This window comes from Eubalaena glacialis, chromosome 2 (assembly GCF_028564815.1).
Source record: "Eubalaena glacialis isolate mEubGla1 chromosome 2, mEubGla1.1.hap2.+ XY, whole genome shotgun sequence".
Classification (NCBI taxonomy): Eukaryota; Metazoa; Chordata; class Mammalia; order Artiodactyla; family Balaenidae; genus Eubalaena; species Eubalaena glacialis.
This window is the reverse complement of record NC_083717.1, coordinates 173,876,252-173,901,479: the sequence shown is the minus strand read 5'-3', so window position 1 is coordinate 173,901,479 and position 25,228 is coordinate 173,876,252. Positions and strand designations below refer to the sequence as shown.

Sequence of the window (25,228 nt, the reverse complement as noted above, 5' to 3'; positions counted from 1 at the left end):
GCTCTTAGATTCATACTGCCGGGATTTTTTGGTACCCTGTGGCTGGATGCTCCATCCAGGAGGCTGGCCTGGAACATGGATTGCTTCACTGGCCTGTGCACTATTTCTTCTGCAGGATTGCACAAGATGGGCTGCCAGAAAGGTCCTGGTATACTGATTTTGGATGTCTCACTCAAATCATATGCAGGATAAGTTCAGGGCTCTGGGTTACTGACAGTTCACTGCCGAATTTTGACTTGAGCTGCATGTGTGGGCCCCTGCACTGGTCTTGACTGGCAATATTCCAACTATGGTGCTGCCTCTGGTCTATCTGAGGCATTCTCTACTCTGTGCGGGCACCCAGGGCAGTGACCCCCTGCTCTCCATGGGTTCCCCACCAGTCCTCCTGGGTGATCATCCCTATTTCCTTCTGGGGCTTTCCAGCCCATTGCTCCACAATGCCAACAGGCTTCTCTGGTTGATGTCCTCTCTTGTCTCTGATCAATGTGGTGACATCGTGCTCTCCCTGATCAATCTTAAGCTGTATAGACGAGGGATGGACATTCATGTGTGAATGAGATTGTTCTTCTCATGCATCCTCTCCTCCCCTCTGGGCAGTATGTGGCAGGCAGGGGTGTGGTTGACATTGAAAGAGATCGCATTCTAGGAATGTAGTGAATAGAAACTGGAGTTCAAGAGAAGACCTGGTAATGAAGAGCCATTGAAGGATTTTGGATAAGAGAGAGAAATGATAGCATTTACATGTTAGATCATTCTGATAGCTCTGAGAGGAATGCATCAGAGCAGTGTTTAGCAAAGAAAAAGCAGGGCCTCAAACTCAGAACTTTGAGCAGCCAACAGTATCCAGCTAAGATTAGATAACATGGTTTTATTTTCATTGTACTATTTTTGTGGTCAATGTTCTATTTATGGCAACTGGTACTGGTATTCCACTGATGACAATGATATAAAAATTCCCTTTCAATAAAGTTGAGCAAAATGAGAGCCAGTTTAAAGAAACAGTTAAGTATATAATATTGCAGCTGATACTTGGAGAATCAGGTACATCTGCAAGAATGGTGACAGATGGAAGGACACAGATGACTGAAATTTAGGATACATTGGAATAGAAGAAAATAAGATTAAACACAAGAGACCAACGAGAAGGATATTGCAATAGTACAGGTGAGACATTTAAAACTTCTTGAGATTAGAGAGACATATTTATTTTGTTTTGCTCTCAGGATTAAGCCTTGAGGGCAGCCAGAGTGACTGTCCAGTTAATACCCTTGTTAGCAATGCAAACCGTTGTCACAGATGCTGAGCTGGACTTTGATGTTAATGCATTCTTTCAAACATTGGTCCCCAGAGCTTTTCTTGACATACTGCCTCAAATCCAACTTTGGGAGGTGGACAGTATAAATAAGTTAAACATTTTTTAAAGTTGTAAAGAAAAAAATAGCGTCTTACATTTTAAAAAGTGATAATCATTTCACAATATATACAAACATTGGATCATTATGTTGTGCACCTGAGACTAATATAATGTATGTCAATTATACCTCAATTAAAAAAAAATAACATTGAATTGGGCGATTGGGATTGACACGTATACACTGATGTGTATAAAATTGATGACTAATAAGAACCTGCAGTATAAAAAAACAAACAAACAAAACAACTAATACTAAACTTTCATTGGGCTATTTGTATGGAAATATGTTAATATAAATATTTCAGACATTACATGAAATTTCTAAAAATCTTATATGTTCTGGTATAATGTTATGTCATAATTCTAGTTATTACTTTAAAATGTATATCTCAGAAATAACTAAATTTCCTTGTCAATTGCATTATTATGAACTTTCATCAAATCTTTAACCGTGGTCATTTTAAAGTCTTTTGTCATTTACAGACAGTTCTGGGTGTACTCTGATGCTTTTGCAAATATGTTCCTATAAAAGGGTTTCATCTTCAAGGAATTCACGGAAAAGACTCTGACAAGTACAGGTTTCTGGTAACTGACTATACTGCTGAACTGAATGAATAAGCATTTTCAGAACTCTAATGGAAAACTGATGAACTCATAATAGTGCTAACAAAAGATCAAGATGAAAAAAAAATTAATTACATGGGACTGAGTGAACTGATGAGGATGATTATAATTTTTGTGACTTTCTGTTTGAATAAAAAAAAAAAAATCCCACAAGGACTCAGAGGCAAAAAATATACAAATCAATTTTCACTGCAAAGTAAAGGAGCTGTTACAGTGGAGGATTACTGGACTGAATGTCAATATTATGACATAGTATGAGTGTGTTTCGTGTTTGGTAATTGCAATCATTGTTGCTTTTGTTGTGGTCATCCATTTACAATGCTTGGTGTCAGTCTATTTATCTCTTGTAAAAATAAAATACAGTGTGTGTGTGTGAAAAAAAAATTCGTTTGATCTTAAGAGATCAGCAACTTAAAATAATTGTATATATATATATGGCTACATACAGTGTGGGGAATATAGTCAATAACTATGTAATATCTTTGTAATGGTGACATAGCATAATAGACTTATCATGGTGATCAGTTTGAAATGTATAGAGATATCGAATCACTATGTTGTGTAACAGGAAATAACATTGTGTTGTAGGTCAATTACACTTCAAAAATAAACCAAATTCATTGAAAAAAAATCTTACTTTAAAAAAAAATGTTTTAAAAACTCTTATTCATCTTTCAAATTCCTTCAGTTCAAATGTCACCTCCTTTGAGAAACTTTCCCTGATTTCTCTATGTATACTCATTTGTTCCTTGCCCTGTGCTTTCAGTAAACCTTCTTAAACATCTAAGGCAAACTCTGTAGAACAATTTCTTTGTGTGTCTTTTCACTAGGCTCTAAGCTGCCCAGTGACCCTGTCTTTCTTTTCATCCATGGCCCCTAGGACTATTCTGGCACAAAAATAAGCAGGAGTTCAATAAACATTTGTGTAACAAATGAATCTTGCGGTGAGGACACCACATTACAGAAGAACACTTAGAAAGTCATTACATTCTATTGATTTCAAATTCAATGAAAGTTCACAGAAGGGAAAGAGCAACATGAACTGGAAGGTGTATTGAAGGAGTTAAGGACGTTAAAAGGCTTGAGTGGGAAACAGGAAATCTAAATAAAGATTCTTCAGCATCACTTCAGCATCTTAATAGCAAGATTTCCCACTTGGAAGAGTATGTGTACATAGGAGTAGGAGATGTAGGAGGGAAGGAGGAAAGGAACCAGGTCCTTGTAAGGGATTTCTCTTGTCCCTTCATCCTTTCAGCCTTGTCAAGACCAACCCTTGGGAATTTGGCTGACATTGTCTACATACCTTTCTCTTCCCAGAATTCCACAGGGCGCTTGGTCCATAAATATTTATGGAATGGAAGCACCTTGCCATAAAGACAAAACTAAACACTGTATTTGACTGAAGTTCATTGAGTTCATAGAAGGGAGGAGGTTGGGAAGAGTGAGATGGTATTGAAGGATTTCTAGCGGGTATAGTGTTGAGCTGGACTTTGGGACATAAAGACATAGACTCTCCCCCTCCCATGCCTTCCAGTGTTGTTCCAAACTGCCAGTGAAGATGGCTCTAGCCCTCTAAACCAGCAAATGCTACCCTGTCAGTAAAGTAGCCACTAGCCACAGGTAGCTATTTAAATGCAATTTAAAATTCAGTTCTTCAGTTGCACTAACCACATTGCAAGTATCCAATAGCCACATGTGCCTAGTGGCTTTCATAATAAATAGCTCAGATGGAGAACATGTCCATTACCATAGAATGTTCAGTTGGACAATACAGATCTAAGGAGTAAATCTCCTCTGGGTTGTGGAAAGCTAGAGCGTGAGGAGAAGACAGTCTGACTTTTAGCTGTTTTTCACAGGCTTTTCTGTTTCTCCACACTTTTATACTTTCAGCTACTACACTTTAGGATTTAACTGACACTTCCTTCATTGACAGTTTCTGCACTCTCAGAATGCATGGTGTGGACTTTTTAAAAAAAACAATTCAGGGACTTCCTTGGTGGCGCAGTGGTTAAGAATCCTCCTGCCCATGCAGGGAACACGGGTTCGAGCCCTGGTTCGGGAAGATCCCACATGCCGTGGAGCAACTAAGCCCGTGCACCACAACTACTGAAGCCCGCACGCCTAGAGCCCATGCTCCGCAACAAGAGAAGCCACCACAATGAGAAGCCCATGCACTGCAACGAAGACCCAATGCAGCCAAACATAAAAAAAAATAAATAACAATTCAGTGATTTTTAGTATATTCACAAAGTTGTGCAACCATAACCATTATCTAATTCCAGAATATTTTCATCACCTCAAAAGGAAACCCCAGATCCATGAAGCAGTCACTCCCCATTTCTCCTTCCCCCGGCTCCTTGGCAACAACTAATCTGCTTTGTGTCTCTATAAATTTGCCCATTCTGGAAATGTCATCTAAATGGGATCATACAGTATGTGGGCTTTTGTGTCTGGCTTATTTCACTTAGCACAGTGTTTCCAAGGTTCATCCATATTGTAACATGTACTGTATCCGTATTCATTCCTTTTTATAGCTGTATAATATTCCATCATATGGATGCACCACATTTTGTTTATCCATTCATCAGTTGATAAACGTTGGGGTGTTTGCACTTTTCAGCTATTATGAATAATGCTGCCATGAACATCTGTGTACGCATTTTTGTGTGCATATGTGTTTTAAATTCTTTTGAGTATATACCTAGGAGCAAAATTACTGGATCATATGGTAACTCTATGTTTAATTCTTTGAGGAACTGTCAAATTGTTTTCTAAATCAGCTGCACCATTTTATTTTGCATACATTTAAGAGAGAACTATTATTTTCTTTACCTGATAGTGCTTGACATACAGAAACTCCCTACTCACTGTTGGGTTGGATGGATGATCACTTTGACCCACACTAAATATCCATTCAGTTTGGAATTGGAGGATGCCCTGTTGACCAGGATAGGGATGTGGCCCTAGTCTCCTTAATACTATCCTATTAACCTGTCAGGAATTTTAGTCAATCAGCTCATGTTTATTGAATACCTATTACTTCCCATTGCCCGACAGCTATGGGAACTAGAATGCTGTAGTGAGGATATAACACAGGTAAGGGGATGACTACCTTTGCCTGGGAGAGTTAGCGAAGGCCTCATGAAGGAAGAGCTACATTAGTTGAGTCTCGAGTGCTAAGTAGAAGTCGCCAAGGAAGAAATGCCACACAGGAATTAGAACTAAGCAAAGCATTTTGCTAGATGACACAGGGCATAGATGGATACATAAAGAGTTCCTGCCCACAGGAAGATTCCAGAGTGAATGTGATGGAATCCAGATTCTTCTTCCACTTATCCTTCCAGAGGGCCGAGTTTAGTGTGATGATACCAGGGTTGATCCATTTAAGAAATCATCTTGGGTCAGCCTAGTTCTTTGCCTGAAGTAGCCTTTCTTCTTTGGCGTGACAGTATGACCAATCCAAATGGAACTTCTGCTTTGGCAAAAGCCACAGCCATGGAAAGTGAGGAACTGATGCTTGGGGAGGGATGCTGGTGAAAGAAACTTCCTCATACAGTATGTTGTGCCCTCAGGTTTTTACCAGGTGAGGCTTAGGCTTCACCTATGCCCAGTACATCTTTTCAATACAAAGTGAATTGATTGTCCATTGATATAAACTGGAGAAAACTGAGCTAATTTCCTCCAGGGGTCTTGGGCTCCTCAAAGTAAATGTCTTTCAGCTCACATGAGGGCAAAAATCAGGCTGTCTAGAATGGGTCAAGCTGGTTTTCACTAGGGTCTTTTATCTTCTTTATCAGACTAAATTTCTCACTCAAGGGTTCTGTCAACATAGGAAGCTAGAACAGGGGGAAATACCTGCAGGAAAATGGTTACATACTTGCTGTCAAGAAGACATTACTGCAACCAAAGTTCCTGAAATAGAAACTACTATGTATTTCTACTCATCCTCTATCTGGGTGTTTTGGGGGGCGTCCTTTTATGAGTGGTAGAACAAAGTTCTGGGAGCACCCTGATTTACAGTGGTTGTTTTTAGTCTTTAGAAAGGTTCATTGCAGGTGGGAGAAAATGTCTTTAGACATTTTAGAAAACTAAAGACTATGAAATGGAAGAAGAAATGAAGATGGGAATAATTTTATTCCCAACAATCCCTCTCCATTCTAACTTGTGCCTCTCCATCGCAGTGTGGATTTACTGAGTGTGTCTTCCAGATGAAAATCTCTCCATACTCAGAGCTGATGTCACTTGTCCACACGGGACATGTGGACATCCTTATGACAGATGTTTCCTGTATTTCTGAATTAATATACGTAAAGTACTTGGAAAAGTGACTGGCAAATAATATGCGTCATGGAAACGTTAGGGTTGATGTTGTTGTTGTTACTGTTATTATTATTATTCAGCCTCATCTCCCTAGCTAGGTATAAATTCCTTGTAAAGGAAGATCTAGTCGTCCTTAATAATTTGTTAACGTGATTAGGACCTTGGACAAGTCGCTTACTCTTTGCAAGCTCTGGTTGCACCACAAAAGATTGCGTGTCAAGTACGATTTGAGTCCACGAACACAATTTGGCGCCCACTGTTTATAAGCTACTGCCCTGCGTCCTACGCCCTTTTTATAGTAAAAGTATTAAATGAACGTGAAGTCAAAACCCCATGTAGGAGCGACACCGGAGAAGCAATGATCCCTACTGTCCTGCCTTGACACGCGGTGTGGGAGAGACTCCTAGGCGATCTCCACTCCCTGCCATCCCCCTGCTACTTCGCAACAACGCTTTCTGCTCCGCCCCGTGCCTGGACTCCACTCGCGCGGAGGGGAAGGATCCCGGTTTCAGCGTCTGGATTGGGGCATCTGGGTGCAGCGGAGACGCGAGGCTGCTGTGCGAGGGTCGCCGGGAGCAGGTCCAGTCGGCGCCCGGCCCTCCCCACCGCCCCGGCTCCCGGCTGCCCAATCAGGGCGCAGCTCGGGCGCGCGCTGCGGCCAATCAGGAGCGGCGGGAGCGGCGCCGGGCGCTGGCGGGCGCAGAGCGAGCTCCGACTGTGGAGCGGGCTGCAGGGCTCTCTGGGAGGGAGGGCGGCGAGAGCAGCACTGCGGACTGGGAGACCCGGGCCAGCCCAGCCTGCTTTGCCGCGGCGACCTTCCGGCCGACTCTCTGGACCCTGCGGGCGGCGTCACAGGTAACCGAGCCCGCGCCCCGCACGGGGAGGGCGAGCGTGCCCTGGGAGAGTGGCCCCGCAGGTGGAGCGGGCGGGGGGCGAGCTGGCCGCTAGGTCCTAGCGCCGCTGGCGCTGCCCGAGCCCCTAGCGCCCCGGCGCCTACCTCGGCCGGAGCCCCCGGGAGACGCGTTTCCACCAGCCGCCGGCGTCCAGGGGTGAGAGGGAGTGAGGTGAGTCGGCCTAAGGCGGGCGGGGGTGGAGTGGGGGAAGACAAGACACCTGCGACACCCACACTCATACACAGACGCTGTTTGCCAGTGGGCGTCTTCCCCGAGATCTGGGTCCCCGGGACGTCTTCATTGGCTTGAGTACGGGAGGCGACAACAGGTGTCCTTGCGGACGGTGCTTTTCTCCCCCAACACCCCCTCCGCCCCCCTGCGCCAGAAATCCCGGTTTGGCATTCTGCCCCACCTTCGGGCTGTTCGGAGACAGGACCCCAGCCTGGCCTCTCAGGCGCGCTGCCCGCTGGACAGCGCCCAGAGGCGGCCTGGACCCGGCGGACCCGGGCTTTGGATGGAGTTTCCTCCTCGCGTTGCCAAGCAATTTGCAGGACACCCGCCTCTCGCTGAGATGAAGAGAGTTGATGGTGTGTGTGTGTGTGTCCGTGTGTTGCAGCCTCTACTAAAATGAGCTGCCCGAGGGATGTGAGTGAATCATTAACTGTGCTCTTGTGCAGCTAGTGGCTTCGGCCTGTCTCTTTTTCTCTTAGGCAGGTCCTTCGTGCTCTGTGTGCCTCACTCTTCTAATCTGTAAAGCACGACAATGCTTTTACCTGCCTGATAGCGAGCGTTGTTTTGAGGAGTAAATGAGCCAATGCTGAAAAACACTCAGGACAGAGCCAAGTACTCAATAAACGCTGGCTCTTAGTATTCATTACACGGAGTGGATGGTCTTTTAAAGAGTAAATCAGACTTGTCCAAACCGGCCCAGTGACTATTTGGAGCTCCGAACAGCTTTTTACACTTGAAGGGGAAAAATACTGTTAATAATGTTATGGATGGTATCATTTAAAGGTCCTGTATCCTTTGAGGGATTAAAAAAAAAAAAAACCTGCTTCATTGGAATGGTGAGAGAGATAAATGGATTCCAATTAGTAACAGAAAACTTTGTAACATTCGAAAAAAAATGGTATGAATGTTCTGTGAAAAGAATATCTTGGTACTTTGTTGAATCTTTCATTAATATCGCTGATTTGGGGGGAAACTGTGAAGGTTCTTATACTTCCTACTCCTCCCTTAAACAAGTAAAGTTTAAAAAGAGAGAGAGAGAAGAAAGGAAGAACAAACAAACAGCCCAACCACACAACAAAATGCCAGCGGCTCATAGAAACCCAAAATTGCACTTCCCACGTTAGGCGATTTTTTTTCCCCCGTTTCTGACCTGGGTGGTCTGGTTCAGTTCTCTGCCACTGTGTCACTTTCCTTGTTTAATTTGAAAAGTCAAATAAACGTTTCACTCCATGAATTTGTCTTTTTAAAAGCTAAAGTATCAATGTGTATCAGACTTGCTGGATTTCTGTGCCCTCTGCTACTTGCTTCCTACCCTCTAACAAACCCAAAAGGACCTTACCAAAAATTCTCTAGGGTGATGTTAGTGGGAACCTGTCTTTTCCACCACATTACCCCCATAACCTGGGACCTGGGGAAATGGCACAGACAAAGTGCCCCAGTTCTCCTAGGGGCTCCAGCGCATTTGCCAGGAGGCTTAGAATAAATACATCCACTTAGAGATAGTGATTATCTTCTCAGAGGGTAAGAAGCCCACTTCCAGATGCAAATCTTTCAAGTGTCAAATTAATTCACCAGCCTTTTCAGGTGTTGATGAGGAGACCTACTCTCTTCACCTGAGTGGGAGGATTTGAAAGCTTCGTGCTGGAGGAGGGAGAGAGACGCGTGGGGCAGGGGAAAGATTGCCGAGTTCAGAGCCAGACCCACCCCTGGTGAGAACTCTGTCTCTGTGGCTGATGGCTGGGAAACTTGGACAAGTTGCTTTGTTTATCTGAGCCAAAGTCTCTGCCGTTGTAAAATGAGGACTCAAAAAAACATTTTTTTTGGACGAGTTCTAAGGATGGTGCTAATGAATAGAAAGCTCCTAGCACCGTTCCAGGCATGTAGTTATAGATCTGTAGCATGCAGAGGAGGTCCGCAAGGTGAGAGTGATCAGCTGTACCTGGGAAAGAAAAAAAAAAAAAAAAAAAAAAGACTTAGGGGATACACTTGAGCTGAGTGTAGACTAATGAGCAGTTCTCTTGTGCAGACAGAGTTGAGGTGGGATTAGAAGGAAGGGTAGGGCAGAGGGGAGAAGTCCAGATAGAGAGGATATGGGATATCAGAAGTGCTATAATAGTCATCTTAGGCAAAATAAACAAATATCCCCCAAATCTCAGTGGCTTACAACCACCAAAGTTTATTGCTCACATATGCTGCATGTCCAGGGTAGGTCACTCTTGGTCCTGCTCCTAATCTGTCTTCATTTGGGGGTCTATTAAGGCTTAAGAAACAGCCTATTTCTGGGACAATACTAATCTTGTTTATGGGAAAGGGAGAAAAAGAGAACATGACAGAACAAAACTATTATAGTACTTAATGTCTGCTTAGAAGTAGTAGTTCTTATGCTGTTGGCCAAGGTAAGTCCCATGGCCAAAATTGATGTCAGTGGTATGGGGACTCGTAAGCTTCCTGCAAACTGTGAGGCAGAGCTGATTAGGAGGGAAAGTGCAGAAGGAAACAAGGCCAGGAAGGTGTCCTAGAGGCAGACGATGCAGGGCCCTGGGTTGTGTGCCAGGGGTTTGGGACTTTATCCTATGGGCAGGGAACAGCCGCTGAAAGTTTTTTGTTTTTTGTTTTAATTGTTTAATTGAAGTATAGTTGATTTACAATGTTGTGTTATGCTGAAGGGTTTTAAGTTGGGGTTTAGTATGATCAAATGTTCAGGCCGAGCACACATCTCTCGTAGCAAAGTGGGGAGAATGAAATAGGTGAGACTTACGGGTAAGAGATGATGAGGGCTCGGACTAACACAGCAGCCTCAAATCTCTCACTATCTGTCACATGACTTGAGTCCACTCCTAGAAGTGGCTCATTTGGCACTTGGGTGGCTTGTCTTCTTAACAAGTCTTCTCCTAAAATGGATGTCTCTCTCATCTTAAAGTCCTTATTTTATAATTGTCACCTAAAACAGCTGTTCTCAAAGTTTAGGGTGCATTAAAATCACCTAAAGGGCTTGAAAAAACACAGATTTCTGGGCCCCACCCCCAGGGTCTCTGAACCAGTAGGTCTTGGTGGGCCTGGGAACGAGCATTTCTGAGGGGTGCTCAGGTGATATTGATGCTGCTGGTTCAGAGACCACACTTTGAAAACCACTGAATTAAAGGGAGAAATTAAGACATAGTTGAGGGAAAGGCCGGAATAGAAGGGCCTAGTGGAAGGAGGAAAAAAATCTGGAAGGCCCCAGCATAATCCCTGTGGCAGTTTTGCTGAAGGCTGGCTCTGGCCACAAACAGTGGGGTCTGTAAGAGTGACTGAGTCTCTAGGTTTATACTGAATTGCAGATGCAATTCTCACAGTGAGGAAATGAAAAAAGCTCAGATTCTGAGAGGTAAGAAGTGTACAAGTGCTGCTTTATCCCCTCCCTTGTAGTTCTGCCCTGACTCCCTGTCAACAAGCACATTGCCTGGTTCCAGACCTTGCACTCAAGTCTGCCAATGTATTTCCCATCCTGATCCATCACACTTCTTGTCATCCCAGTTTTGATATCTTTTGGAGCTGGGTTGGACCACTGGGTGGACATTTGGCTGAATTTTAAAGTAGTCAGACCAAGAAATTGCTCTCTTCTCTTGAGGTCATGTTCATGAATAAACATCTGTACCATATGATCATGCAAATTGTGATCAACCCCCCTAGATAAATAACCCCCTGAGAACCCAAAGTCATCCATGGTTTGGCTTATACTAATGGTTGGAGCAAGTTGTGACAGTTCCCTTAGCTGTGACTCACTGCTCCTGTAATGAGAGAGCATTCCTGTAATGAGAGAGCATTCCAAGATCAGACGTTAAGGAGAAAATATGTTGGCATGTACAACATGACACAAGAAATAAAGCATAGTGAGGGTTTGTTTTCTTTTTACTGTATTTTTCTCAATCTTGGGTGTGACAAAAGTTTGAACTCTCCTGGGGTCTAGATAATCAGTGATATGCCTGCCCAAGAGACACCATGTGAATGAATGAAATACTTTCAGGGTCAACATTTTGAGTGCTAGCTAGCAGGTTACAGTATTTGTTTCAAGGTGGCATGAGTGTAAAGTGGTCCATTGGGGTGTTGAATATATTGGAAATTCTATGCCTATTAAATTTGTATAAAGTAAGAAACGTCATGGTGGGCCTAAGCTGTAATGTGAAGTGAGTGAGATTTGAAAAGATCCTTTTCCTAATAGAGATTTTTAAAAAAATAAATTTATTTTATTTATTTATTTTTTGGCTGCATTGGGTCTTCATTGCTGCCTGCGGGCTTTCTCTAGTTGTGGTGAGCGGGGGCTACTCTTCGTTGCGGCGCGTGGGCTTCTCATTGCAGTGGCTTCTCCTGTTGCGGAGCACGGGCTCTAGGCTTGCGGGCTTCAGTAGTTGTAGCACGCGGGCTCAGTTGTTGTGGCTCGCGGGCTCTAGAGTGCAGGCTCAGTAGTTGTGGCGCACGGGCTTGTGTGCACTGAGGTGGCCTCACCAACAGGTAACAGACGGTCAATGTTCTTTACAATATTTAGTCACAATGAGGAGTGTGAAGCTACTTGGCAGATTGCTAATGGCCCAGTAAAATCTTTGGAAGGTGGCTTCATGTGAACGGCATTGAGCATCTTCTAGGTGCAAGGCTCCGAGGAAGACATTATGAGGAATTCAGAGAAGTGTAATACTTAGTCCTCTGACACGGCCTCTAATCTGAGAGAGAAGAGGCATAATATTTATGCAAAATTAATAATAGGGACATAACAGTGAGGCCAAGAGTAGCCATATAATCAAAGGGGGTACGCATGCTGTGAATCCAGAGATGGGATCTTTCTGAGGTTGTCCTGGACTGGGAAGGCTCATGGAGGGGCACATGCACCGGATCGGAGGTAGAAGTAGCATTTGGGTGGAGCATTGGGGTTTAGGGAATGGACCTAAGTGATCAGTGGCTCTGATGGTCAGCGCAGGCTTGTTTAGGACTGTGATTCGACTTCTGTATCTGGAGTGAAGGGGTTAAGTAAGAGAGGAGAAGGGAAGCCTGAGCTTCTTGAGGTCTTCCTTTCTTGACCACCATCTGACCATCTAATCCAAATATTCTGACGGCTTGCACCTCCTGACAAATGAAGCCATTCATTGATTCATTAGAAAATGAGTAACACTGGACTCTCATCTGACCTTCTTAACATTTCATTTTATTAATAGGAAAGCACTTTGGAGGTAAGGATGACACACCACTTTATAAATACAGTCTAATCCTATCATAAACTCTGTCAAACTGGCAGGTGGTTGGTCTCTCCCCACTTGCAAAATGACTTGGGAAAGTCAAGTGACTTGTTTAAAGTCATGCAGGAATACCCTGGCACGTCCACATCCCCGGATCCCACCTCCCTGACATTTGGTGGTGCCCAGCGTCATTTGCTTTGCAGATCTCCATAGGGATGGTGGCTCTAAGAACTTGGGCCCTTGACATTTAGTTAAGATTTTCTCCATCTATTATTGTAGCCCATGGAGACCCTCAACTGTAACCCCAAGAGGTCCTTGTTCATTTTAATCTGGGGATCAGATAATTACACCCTTCTCTTTCAGGCTTAATCCTGGCTCTCACTGTAAGAAAGTACCATTTCAGTGCTGTGGGTCTGTGCAAACACTCCCATCTGAATGAAACAGCAATCTCAGCACTTTTCATGCCAAATGCCAACCAGTATAGCAGGACTATCAGTGGCTTTCAATCTGCCTGAACTTTGAAGTGAGACACCAGACCCTTACCAGCACGATAGAATCACTCCATTGGCTGCCTTTTGAAGTTAGCTAATTGCTTTAAAAAAAAAAAAAAAAAAGTGAGATGCTTTAAATGAAAACAGATTTTATTTCTGTTTGCTTTAGAAACTGAATATGTTTGTCTGTCTTTCCTGACGTAAGTTTTTAAAAAAGGGAAATTATAATACCGTGGTTAAGTGGATAAGGCTGGGGTGATCCATAGCTTATTCAGTCATACATTGTTTAAATGTTGTCTGTTTTGTGAACCCAGAGCTGTCAGAAATACAGTTTGACTTGTATCTTTGCCAAACATAAAGTATTTTTTTTAAAATTAATTATTTATTTATTTTTGGTTGCGTTGTGTCTTCGTTGCTGCGCACGGGCTCTCTCGAGTTGTGTCAAGTGGGGGCTACTCTTCATTGCGGTGCACAGGCTTCTCATTGTGGTGGCTTCTTTTGTTGTGGAGCACGGGCTTCAGTAGTTATGGCACGTGGGCTCAGTAGTTGTGGCACGTGGGCTGTAGAGCGCAGGCTCAGTAGTTGTGGTGCACGGGCTTAGTTGCTCCATGGCATGTGGGATCTTCCCAGACCAGGGCTTGAACCTGTGTCTCCTGCATTGGCAGGTGGATTCTTAACCACTGCGCCAACAGGGAAGTCCCAAACATAAAGTATTTTTTTTGACATTACTCCTTGTCCCTACATCTCCCTCCACTTCAGACTCTGAGCAGTTGAAAGGTGTGAACAACTTTTTTAATCGAAATTATCAAAATCACTATCAATAGCTATTATTCATCGAGTTTTACTAATTCCAGGGCCTTTGCTAGCAGTTCAGTCCGTATAACCTCACTTAATTTCTGTCTCAGCTCTGTACGGTTGGGAAGAGTGGGATCTCAGTTCACAGACGAGACAAGCAGAGGCTGGAGTTGAGTAGTTTGTCGAAGGTTGTAGTGGACCTGGGCTTTGAACCGTCTTTTAATCGCTTAGCTCTAGAAACTGTGCCCTTAGTCACTATTGTACTGTATCTGGAAACAAAAGGAAAAGTGCTGGGAAGAGTTAACAGGGGCTGTCTGTGCACTCTGACCACACCCACGGAGATCCCTGTGGGAGGAAACTGGCCCTTGTTTTTGCTCGGTCAGTTCACACTATCAGCAGGGCTGTTGAAGCACACTTCCTTCTCTTCTTTTCCCTATCTCTTCCTCCTTAAAATTTTTGTTATAAAGTATCATCTAGAAAGGGGGTGAGTTGGGGAGTGGGGATCTGTTTGTGCAGATTCTGCGCGTCTCTGTCACTCACATCAGCCTAATTGGCACAGGTGGGCGGGTGTGTCTGCAGCAGCTCCTCTAGCTGCGCCATCCATCACGCACAGCACCGTGCTCATGGGACTAGGGGCTCTGACCCCTGTCATTTGGTTGCCTCTCTCCTGCGAAGAGAACAGAGAACGTACAGCCAGTCCTGGCTGGGCACTTGGCAGAGGTAGGTCCTGGCCGTAAGAAAGCCAGATAACACGGTAGGTTCATTTATGCAGACTCTGGAGCCAGACTGTCCAGCTTTGAATTGTGTGGTCTTGGGCATTATTTAACTTCTGTGTGCCTCAGTTTCTTTATCTAAATAAATAGGATAATAATAGTACCTACTTTATAGAGTTCTTTTGAGGAGTGCATGAGTTAGTTAAGTGAGTTGTAAAGCACTTTGAGATCAATGGCTGGGAGATAGGAGGTGTTACATACGTGTTTATCAAATAACATGTAAAAACGAAGTAGTAGGTGAACGTCATTGTTTGTAGGTAGACAGTGGATAAAGCTCCATTGTCTGCGATGGATAAAGCTCACCTAACTGCTTTAGTAAAGGTACTCATGATGAGTTACATGCAAATGAAATAATTATTAACTGTACTAGTGGAGTTTGCCATTTTAAAGAATCATATGAGAAATATGTTTGTAAACTGCCTTTTTGTAAAATGAACATGAGAGAAACAGTGTAAGAGGAAGAGGGAAGTTCAGGATGACTAGGTTTTTTGTTTTTTTGTTTTTTTTCCCAGAGCTACTGGAAAGATAGAGCTGCCATCATCCTGGGCAGGGAAGGCTTCTGGTGGAGTGGTTTTGGGGGACAGAGAGTAGTTGTTCAATTTTGGATATGTTACGTTTGAGAGGCCTGTTGGACGTTGAAGTGAAGGTGCTCTGTGGGCATCAGTGGTGTCAGGGGAGAAGTCAGGGCTGGAAACCTCGATGTGGTGGTTTATCCCATCTAGCTAGAGATGGGATCCAAAGCCATCGTGAAGGAATGGAAGCAGACAAAGAAGAGTCCGAGGGCTGAACCAGGGGGTATTCCAGCTTCAGTGGAAGAGTCAGGCTGCTTCCAGTTTTCTAGTTTGTTCTTTCCTTCGATTTGCAAGTGTGAAATGAAGTGTGGACCTACTTAATGCTGGTGTTTTCTTTGGCTAGTTTATCATTTGAGTTCTGTTAATGCTTGGACTTCAGAGTCAATAGACTCTGATCAGATACCACTTGACCTCATCCTAGCTTTGTGCCCTTGGGCAAGCTACTTACTCTCTGACACTCTGTTTCCTTATCTTGAGATGGGAACTGGTAGTAAAAATGCCCATCTCAGAGATTTGAGGGCTCAGTAAGTGCAGCTGTATTAATGCTATGAAGCTGTTAATCGCTTTATCACTGTGAAATTCTCCCTGTTCGTGCCAATGTGTGAGAAGTGAGGAATTTTTAAAGCCCTTTGAATTTTTCCTGAACTGAAAACCACATTTTAATTTAACCCACACTGCTGCTATTTTCCTTCCTTCTTTTTATTAAAAGTAAAAGAGTGAGGTCAAGGAGGTACTGCAATAAATTTTACATGTCAGCCACTTATACTTCCTCTGTAATTGAAACACTGCATCCAAAGATCAGATCTGGCCTGTAGATGTGGCAACTGGTATGTGAATCACAGATGCACAAGCCGTCAGAGACCTGAAAACAGAAGCACAGAAAAATGGATATCCCTGGCAGTGTCAGTGTTTCAGTATTATATATGCTAACCTCATACGTGCTCTTTACCACTATGAGCCGGATAAGAAAGTTCTCACTCTTTTCCAATAAATGAACTGATCCTCCCGACTGTTTTAAATTCGTGTTTTACACTTGGTTGGAAAATGCATCTAAGACACTAGGTTTCACTCAGCAAATAATACAATTCTGAATTTTTAAAAAAGTCTCACTCTCAAAGCTCAGTAAGAACCAAGAGATGTGGTGAACGAAATTCTGAAGTCTTGTCTCTCAGTTCTCTAATTAGAATGTCTGCCGTGTTTGCATATGTGGTTTATATGTTACGAATTTGTGGCTTTTCTGTTTTGCAAGAGTTACTGTCAGCGAGACGTCTACTAAAAGAAATACTACTATTAGTGGTGACGGGACCAAATATATGTAACGGTGTGGTTGGTGTCTAAATCTCTACTAGAATTTTTGAGAAACCTTCTCCAGATGGAGGTGGGTGGTGTGAGGACTGAAAGAAAACATTAGAAATAACCAAAGCAGAAGAATTAATAGGCAAGAGTTTGCAGTGATTAAATTTTTCTTTCTGGTCTTTCAGGTTGAGGAAGTAAGGAGAATAGGCATAAACTGTGGGAAATTTCCGTCAACTTGGAAAAAACAATAGAATAAATAATTCTTAGCCATGAGGTGAGAGCCCAGGCAGTCACAAGGTCAAAGGATTCTGTCCCATTTGTCTGTGGTGACAGCCTCTCCTCCCCCCACCCAAAGGAACTCTTTACCCTTAAACAATAGAAGTGTCCCTGGGAAGCTGAAAAGGTGCATGCAAAGGGAATTTTTAGAAATCATATCATTTCAGAAGTACACCAGTGGTTATACTGGTTTTCTATATTTTCCAAATTTTGTTTAGTGAGTGTATTCCTTTTATAATAAATAAAGTAGGTAGGTAGATAAATAAAAATTAGAAAAATAAATTTAAGAGAAGGAAATACACTAGGAGTGTGGAGATGGGTGTGTTGTCACCATTTCAAGGTGCTGAGTTGCTCACATTTTATAATGTGAGGATTATTTTGTCTACAAGTCATAATACTTCCTAACATATCTGCTCTCTCCATTTACAGTCTATAAAAATGTGCCAGGTGTCAACAGTGAATGTCACCCATCAAAAACCAAGACCTGCTCTACAAAAGCAGGGCCAGCCCTCAGTGAACAGATACTTGTTCAACTTCCACACTGTGCGAGACCCACCCCGTGTGCCCTGTTCCTTGCTGCTGTCTCTGGCCATTGGAGACACTCACGTACCCCTGCCTTCGTCAGCAGTGTGAACTGGGAGGTCTCTTGTTTGTGAGGGGCCTGCTTCACAGGAATAATGTTGCAGTCAGCCCAGGGCCCGGCTGTAGCTGCAGCCCGTGAGGCCCACTGTGGCAGCCTGAGTTTTTAGGGTTTGGCTGGGCTGTTTTGGTTTTATGCCTGTGTGTTGGGGAAAGCGGGAGGGGAGGGATTCTTAGAAAAGGGAAGGAGATATCCTCTGCATTACTGAAAATGGAAATAAGGAATTATCAGTTCAGGGTCAGTAGAAGCCACAGTGCCTGGCTTCCTTCTACTGTGCTCCTCTGGAATGATTTTGCTTGGTTTGGAAAGGTCTGAAAGTGACATGAGCTAGATAAACTGTTCTAGGGTGGAGCTTTTAGCAGGGAGTACAGAGATGCCTAGGGGATTCATGGAGGGACCTTAGGAAAGATGTCCTGAAATTAAACAGAATGTTGCATGTATGTGTTTTTACCCAGAGATGAAGGTCTCTGACTTAATTTATATCTCAAATAAATCCAGAGAGTCATACTTCAAAAAAAAAAAAAAAAAGGTTAAGAAGTTCTAGGGGGAGGCCTAGAGTGTATCCTGGCCTTGGCCCTAACTAGAGACCCCTTCCTGATGGATGAATTGCATATGTAGTGGAAGTACCAGTGTGTAAAACATCTTAGGTGAAGCCCATGCTGCAGAAAGATGAGGAAGGTTTTGCTTCCTCCAGTGCCGGAAAGCTGGAAATCCAGAAATGTACGACTCCTGCGCTTCTGTCGAATGCTTCCTGTTCTTCTCCCTCTCTGTGTCTTATCCTGGAGCCTACAGAGCTCCCTGAACTCTGTATCACCTGAAGAGTTCACTAGTTGAAGTGAACACTAATGTCTCTTTTACCTGGTCTTCCTCTTGATTCTGAGCGAACCAGGTTGAGTTTCCCTGCAGTTGGGAGGTTGACTTTGGCCCTGACCTCCACAATGTGACAGGAGAAGGCATCTATAGTGAACTCCTGCCTGGCAGTTTATCCTGAGTCCAGCATGTAAATGTTGACCTTCCCACCCTTGGTTCTTGCTTCTCCTCATATTATACATTGTCTCTGGGTGACCTGTCAGTCTACGTGATGAATGCTCCTCTCACTTCTTCTGAGCTCTCAACCTGTCTATTTAACAGGACCCATAGACATCTCCCTGTGGTTGTCCCGTACGCCCATCAAACTCATCAGGTCTAAAATTGAACTCATCACATCCCTACCACCCCTCAAGCATTCTTCCGCCTAAAGTCCTCATCTTGGTGAATAGCACAAAAATCTCTCCAGTTTTCCAGGATCCTTTTTATCCACCCACCACTACTCCCTCAATCTAAATGAGCCCCAAATAGACTTTCTCCCCGTGTCTTGATGATCTTACACCTTAAATGGCTCATAAAAAACATCCCCCCTTTTTATCCCTCAGCTTGCAATGCCTGATCACTATAATTACTAGCTGGTCTTCCCACCCTCCAATCCACCTTCCTCATTGCTTCCAGAATGATCTTTGTAAAATACAACTGAATCATGTTATTTCCTCATTTAAAATTGTTTGATGGATCTCCATTGCCTTTATGACAAAACCCAACCTTCTTGGCATGGCCTGCAAGGCTCTGTCTGACCTGACTCCCAATCTTGCCAGCCTCTTCTCTTACTACTCTCCATCTGACTCATTGCTTCAGTCAAACTGGATTATCTATAGTTCAGAAAACACAGCATGTTTTTATTCATCACCGAGACTTTGTATGAACACATTACGCTTTATTACAGCTCTTTGGCGTGGGGGACTTATTAAAAACGATACACTTCAAGGTTCTAAGTCATGTACCAAACAGCCACCATCACTTCAGCTCTGCATCGCCCCCTCCCCACCTCTCACCCCTTTCCTAACACTAACCCTGAATCTCTGAACTTGAACCTCATTTCTTAGCCCCATCTTCCCTCATACCATGCCTTATCTCCAGATCCTAACCCATCTCTGATACATACTTTGGGAGTTGGGGTCAGTGATGGGTGATGTTCAGGGGTGCGGTTAGGTAGGAGGGAGGTCTGGGGATGAATGTAAGAGCCAGGGATGTCTGTTGTGCACCCTTTTTTGGTAACAAACAGTGGCTTTGCATGTTAACACAATCATTTAAACAGGGCTAAGTAAAATGGCACCCTCTAATTGACCATATTGTATTGTCCTGTTTTGTTCTTGTAGATGCCATACTGCAAGTCCTTTCCCCCTGTCTCTACTTTCTGTTCATCTTTCAAGCCTCTGCCCAGGTATCATCTTCCCTCAGTTATTCTTCGCTGAATAACTGGGCTAGGTGCCCCAAGACTGGGCTAGGTGCGACTCCTCTGTGGGCTCATGGCACTGCTGGGTTCCCCTGGGGTAGCTCTGATCACACTGTATTGTGATCATCTTTTGTTTGCCTGTCTCCCTCTCCCAGGCAGGGTCTGGGTCTTAGCCCTCTCTCTATCCCTAGGATTTCACTAGAATATGCCTAGCAATAGGAGATGCTGAATAAATGCTATTGAATGGGTGAAGAAATTAATGGGTGATGTCCTATGACACCTGCAGAGACTCAATGAGCACAAATAGCCCAGAGTTCAAAAAGACCTATAGATCATCTCCTCTGTGTTCTATGTATGTGGGACTGCATACCAGCATTGATTCCTGCTTAGGTTTAACCTTCCTGTATTGGCTTCTGCTTAGGTACCACCTCAGATTCTCTTAGTCCCACGTGTCTCTTGGATGCAGTGGTGCCCAGCTCTACTGGCCTCTACCATCCTGCCATCCAAGGCCATGCTGGGGTTCCTCCCACCACTTCTGGACTCAAATGAAGAACCACCCTGCAGGGTATGGGATCTGGCCTCCCCGTCTGCTGCTGAAGGGACCAGATGATACATCCCAGTCGTGTGGGGAAGTTGGGTCACCATGGAGTGAACTTTGACTAATGGAGAACCAGAAACAGGCAGGAGCTGGCAGATTCATTTCCTCTGCTAGCACCACTTCCTCCGATGGAAGCTTTTGAGATGCTGCAGTTCCTAACAGCCTCTCTGGGGACGTCCTGTATGACCGAGCAAGAAGCTATGATTCTTGTGAAGTCACAGCCAGTCCCACTCCATCGTACATTTGCTTTTGCTGCCTCATTTCTCTTCTTCCCTCACTCTTGCTTCCCTGGGATTGCTCTAAAGCCCTGGCATAGAAGCTTGGTCTCAGGCTCTATTTTCTGAGGAATCCAGCCTAACATACATTCAAACTACCACCATTTCTCTAGAAGAACTGGGGCCAATAAAGGTAGAAGAGAAAGGAACACCACAGGCCAGGTGGTCTCTAGTGTATGGATCTGGCAGGCCTTAGCTGGGAGTCTAAGCCTTCAGTCATGCATCCCTTATCCTTCCTTGTCCATGCTGTATTGGGCACCCTCATTTAGGGGAACTGGGAAGATGGGTTCATTAGTAGAAGAAGATCCATCATTTGGAATCTGTGACCTCGTTCCTGTGCAGGCTTGCCATCTGTTCCATGATTTCTTATTTGAAGATATCTTTCTAATTAAAAAAACAAACATGTATCTTTAAATGTCAGTGATACAGTGGAATATTATACATCTATGAAAAATGATCCTTATGAAGATTTGTGATATGTTCTGGGTTTAAAGTCTAGCTCCACTTACTACTTGTGTGGCCTTGAGAAAGATCCAAGCCTTGGTTTTCTTATCTGAAAAGCAGACATTAATAATAGCACTGTTATAAACTGTGTGAAACCTAGATAAGATTATGCATGTAAGGCCCTCAGCACAGTGTCTTACAGAGGAAGCAGTCAAAAGATATTTGCTGTAGTTACTATTTTTAAAATACAACTTGAGAATGATAGAGTGTTCATCTCTGTATAGAAAACAAATTCAAGGTGAGATTTTGTAGTTCTTAGGTTTTATTGGGTTTTTAAGAGGTGTTTTCTTGGTAAATCTCAGTCCTAGTTTTAATCTTGCTAAAACAGGTGGGAGGGCCTGATAAAAAGCTTCCATGGAAGTAGTGTTTACCTGCTAGATATTTTGTTGGAGAACATGTGAGAATCACATACAGTCTGAGACTAGTTAAGTCTATTTCTCATCTTCCAGGTATTTTCAATAAATTTATATCAATCCCCAATTAATACATTTGTGGAAACTAAAGCGGAAAAGTTTTGCAATTTTGCTATGGTCGTTCAGAGAATTCATGCTGGGGAAGATCCCAGGAAAAAGCTTCCCCCGCCCCTGAGGCGAGTTTCAGTTTGTGCCAGGTAAATAGAAAAGTGCTTCCTCCATAGATGCTTGTAATCAGGATTAACAATGTGTACTCTGGTATTTTTTGCCTTCTTTTTACAAAAGCTGTATTAAGAGTCATAAAACTTTAAACTGTGATCATGGTATATTATTATTATTATTTTTTAAAATTTATTCATTTATTTATTTTTGGCTGTGTTGGGTCTTTGTTGCTGCATGCGGGCTTTCTCTAGTTGCGGTGAGCGGGGGCTACTTTTTGTTGCGGTGCACGGGCTTCTCATTGCGGTGGCTTCTCTTGTTGCGGAGCACTGGAGCACGGGCTGTAGGCACGTGGGCTGCAGTAGTTGTGGCACTCGGGCTCAGTGGTTGTGGTTCGTGGGCTCTAGTGCGCAGGCCCAGTAGTTGTGGTGCACGGGCTTAGTTGCTCCGTGGCATGTGGGATCTTCCCGGGCCAGGGAATGAACCCGTGTCCCTTGCATTGGCAGGCGGATTCTTAATCACTGAGCCACCAGGGAAGCCCGATCATGGTATATTATTAACTCCTTGCAATCGGGCTTCCAGTCTAGCTGCCTTACTTTATTCCACAAATGCTTGTTGCTTTCCTTCTGTGTAGCCGGCCTGGAGCTTTGGCAGTACTGTGAGAGAGGACATGGACCATCCCTCAAGGAGCCAACACTCCAGTTAACTTTCTTAAGGGTCAGCAGTGACCATCCATGCCCCATAAATGTCTCTTTACAGCATTTAACACTAGAGAAACTTACCTTCTTGAAAATTCTCTGTTGTCTTCATGATCCTAGAGGCCTCTGTTTTTTCTCTAACCATCTGACGGACACTCTGGGCCCCCTTTTAGTCCCTCTCACCCCCACCATATGTAGGCACAGTCCAAGAGTCAGCCGTCCTTTTTGTCTTTTTACTTCCTCCATTGATAACCTATTCATTCCCTTGGCTTCATATATCTTCATTTTTTAAATGACTCTAAAATCTAACTTTTTACCCCTCATTTTTCTCTAGGCCCCAAATCTACATTTTCTACACCTACCTTCTGGTTTCACAATCCTTGAATCTCAACATATCCTAAATTAACTCATTTCCCACCCCGAGTCCCAATTAATTCCACACTCCTAATTTCCCTAGGCTATTTACTGGGACCTTCTCTGCCCTCAGTTCAGCTGCCATTCTCCTGATTACCCAGGCTTAATTATTATTTCCTATCACTGTTGTTTCACTGGTGCGTGAAGAATAAGCCCAAGGAGTCTTATGGCCGTAGCCAGTTACTTTCATCTTCTTTCCCAGTGGAGGTTTTCTCCTGAACATTCGACATTTCCTTTCTTTTTCTAAAGTGTGGATGTTGAGGTGGGAGGGCGTGTGCTATTTCAGGGCTGCTGGATTTTACACCCATAGGGCAGCATTCAGATAAGGGGCAGGGTCCCCATTGCTTCACGCGTGAATGGCGCCACCCAGAGTTGTGCAGCACTGCGCTGTGGGAGTGTTAGGTGGGAGGGGATGGAGCGCTGGGGAGGGCTTCTGGGCGGTAGGGATGCTGAACACTGCAGTAGAAAGACTAAAGAGGAGTTGGCAGTTCAGCCCAGGAGGAAAGTTTCATTGCTACAAAAGAAGGATAGGGATATAGTTTTCCTCTTTGTCATCTACCTGGGGGGAATAAAGCTCTTTGTTTTTCTACACAAATCCACATTGAGCTCACTTTATTATAGAGCCACCCATCGAGCTTGAGATCTGTGGCCTAGAGCTCTATTTCCTCTAATCCTTGTTATTCTTGGTATAGGGACCATTGGCAGGAGCTTCTAAAATGAAAGTTCCGTGTTCCTGTAGCTCTGCTGTATATTGCAATAACCCCACATTCTCTTGTCCCAGCTGGACTCCTTTAGGTAGGGTTTCCATAAGGTCCAAAGAGGTTGGTGGCAGTGCAGGTAACACTGCTGCCCCGCCATGAACTGAGACAGCCCAGCTGATGTGGACACACCAGCAGCGGGACACCCTGCCTGGTGCCTCTCGCAGCGGAGTCTTCTGTTCAGGGACGCTTCGAGCGCCCGTCTGGGCATGTTGCTGCCTTCTGCTACACAGGTTGTGCAATTACACACTGCATAGACACCACTCATGTAGGTGACCACATAAATGGGGTCCCAAAGCCGCCCAACGTGGTGTCCCGCCTATGGTATCTTCTTTCACTAGACCTTTCCAGGCCAACGAGTGGCCCACATCCAGCTGAGCAGGCTGTTTCCTGTCTCAGGCTGAAGCTCACACCACTACTTCCTTTTTCCCCCAAATTTCTAAGATTTCCCCCTTCCTCCACTTTCACTTCCTGAATGTCACGACCACAGGAATGAAATCAGCAAGTTCGTGCCTTGTTTCTCCTACTCATCCTTTATTAGTGGAAATAATAATGGTGCTAGATAACATTAATGGAGCACTTATAGTATTCACTGTGCTGAAAGTCTGACATGCAGCATCTTTTTTCTTCCTTACCGGAATCTCTGAAACTATCAATACTAGGTGAAATTCAGGTTTAGAGAGTTTGAGACATGCCCATGATTACAGTTAACGACGGGGTGACTTGGCCTGCCTGACTGCAGAGCTTGTGCTGTTCATTTTCCTAAGACCCAGGCTAGATATAGCCTCTTGCAGGAAGCCTCCCTGGGTGACCGCATCCCACTCCTGTGACCTTTGGTGGTCCTCCATAGTAACCCCTGCTGTTATTTCAAGTTCAGGACCTCTCTTAGAGGTAGGGGAGAAAGACCAATATTCCTTCCTTTTTCTGAGGTTCCCAGTATAGTAAAGACTGAAAAACTTCTAAGACAGGGTTAGAAAAGTATTTGTATACTTTTTTGTATATTTGCATGAACCAAATTCAAATGTTCAGTGCATACTCATACACATAGAAACCCATATTGTAATATAATTTTGCTACATACAAGGTAACTATAGGAGCTATAAATGATACTTATTAAACTCTGTGAAGGGTGGTTTGGTAATGGGACATGAATTTAAGGTTGGAGGCACATCTTTCAATCCTTTCAGTGTGTTTCTGTGACTAAACATGTGCTTTCATTTTTATTAGTATTTAAAGTCCTTTGTGAGTATGAGGCCATTGGCTAATTGACCTTTCTGGATTCTGTATTATCTACTTCTCTATTCCTAACGTCTAGCACAGAGTCAGGACTTGGAACATAGTAAGTGCTTTTTTTTTTTTTTTTAATATTAATTTATTTGTTTGTTTGTTTTTTTGGCTGTGTTGGGTCATCGTTGCTGCGCGCGGGCTTCCTCTAGTTGTGGTGAGTGGGGGCTACTCTTCGTTGCGGTGCGCAGGCTTCTCATTGCAGTGGCTTCTCTTGTTACGGATCACGGGTTCTAGGCACACGGGCTTCAGTAGCTGTGGCACACGGGCTCAGTAGTGGTGGCTCACGGGCTCTAGAGTGCAGGCTCAGTAGTTGTGACCCAAGAG

At 44.0% G+C, this 25,228-nt stretch overlaps 1 protein-coding gene across 3 annotated transcripts in view; it reads left to right on the top strand.

Annotated features, from left to right (window-relative positions):
* Positions 1–7,067: 7,067 nt before the first annotated feature.
* The window catches only part of STON2 (stonin 2), a 140,616-nt gene continuing 122,455 nt past the window's right edge, over positions 7,068–25,228 (top strand). For 2 of the 3 annotated variants that reach the window (XM_061181147.1, XM_061181144.1), the window contains exon 1: positions 7,068–7,213. The gene's annotated coding sequence lies outside the window, so the exon portion shown is untranslated. Of the gene's footprint in view, positions 7,214–14,624; positions 14,696–25,228 lie in introns of those variants that run through there. The other variant, XM_061181146.1, reaches the window with a different exon arrangement.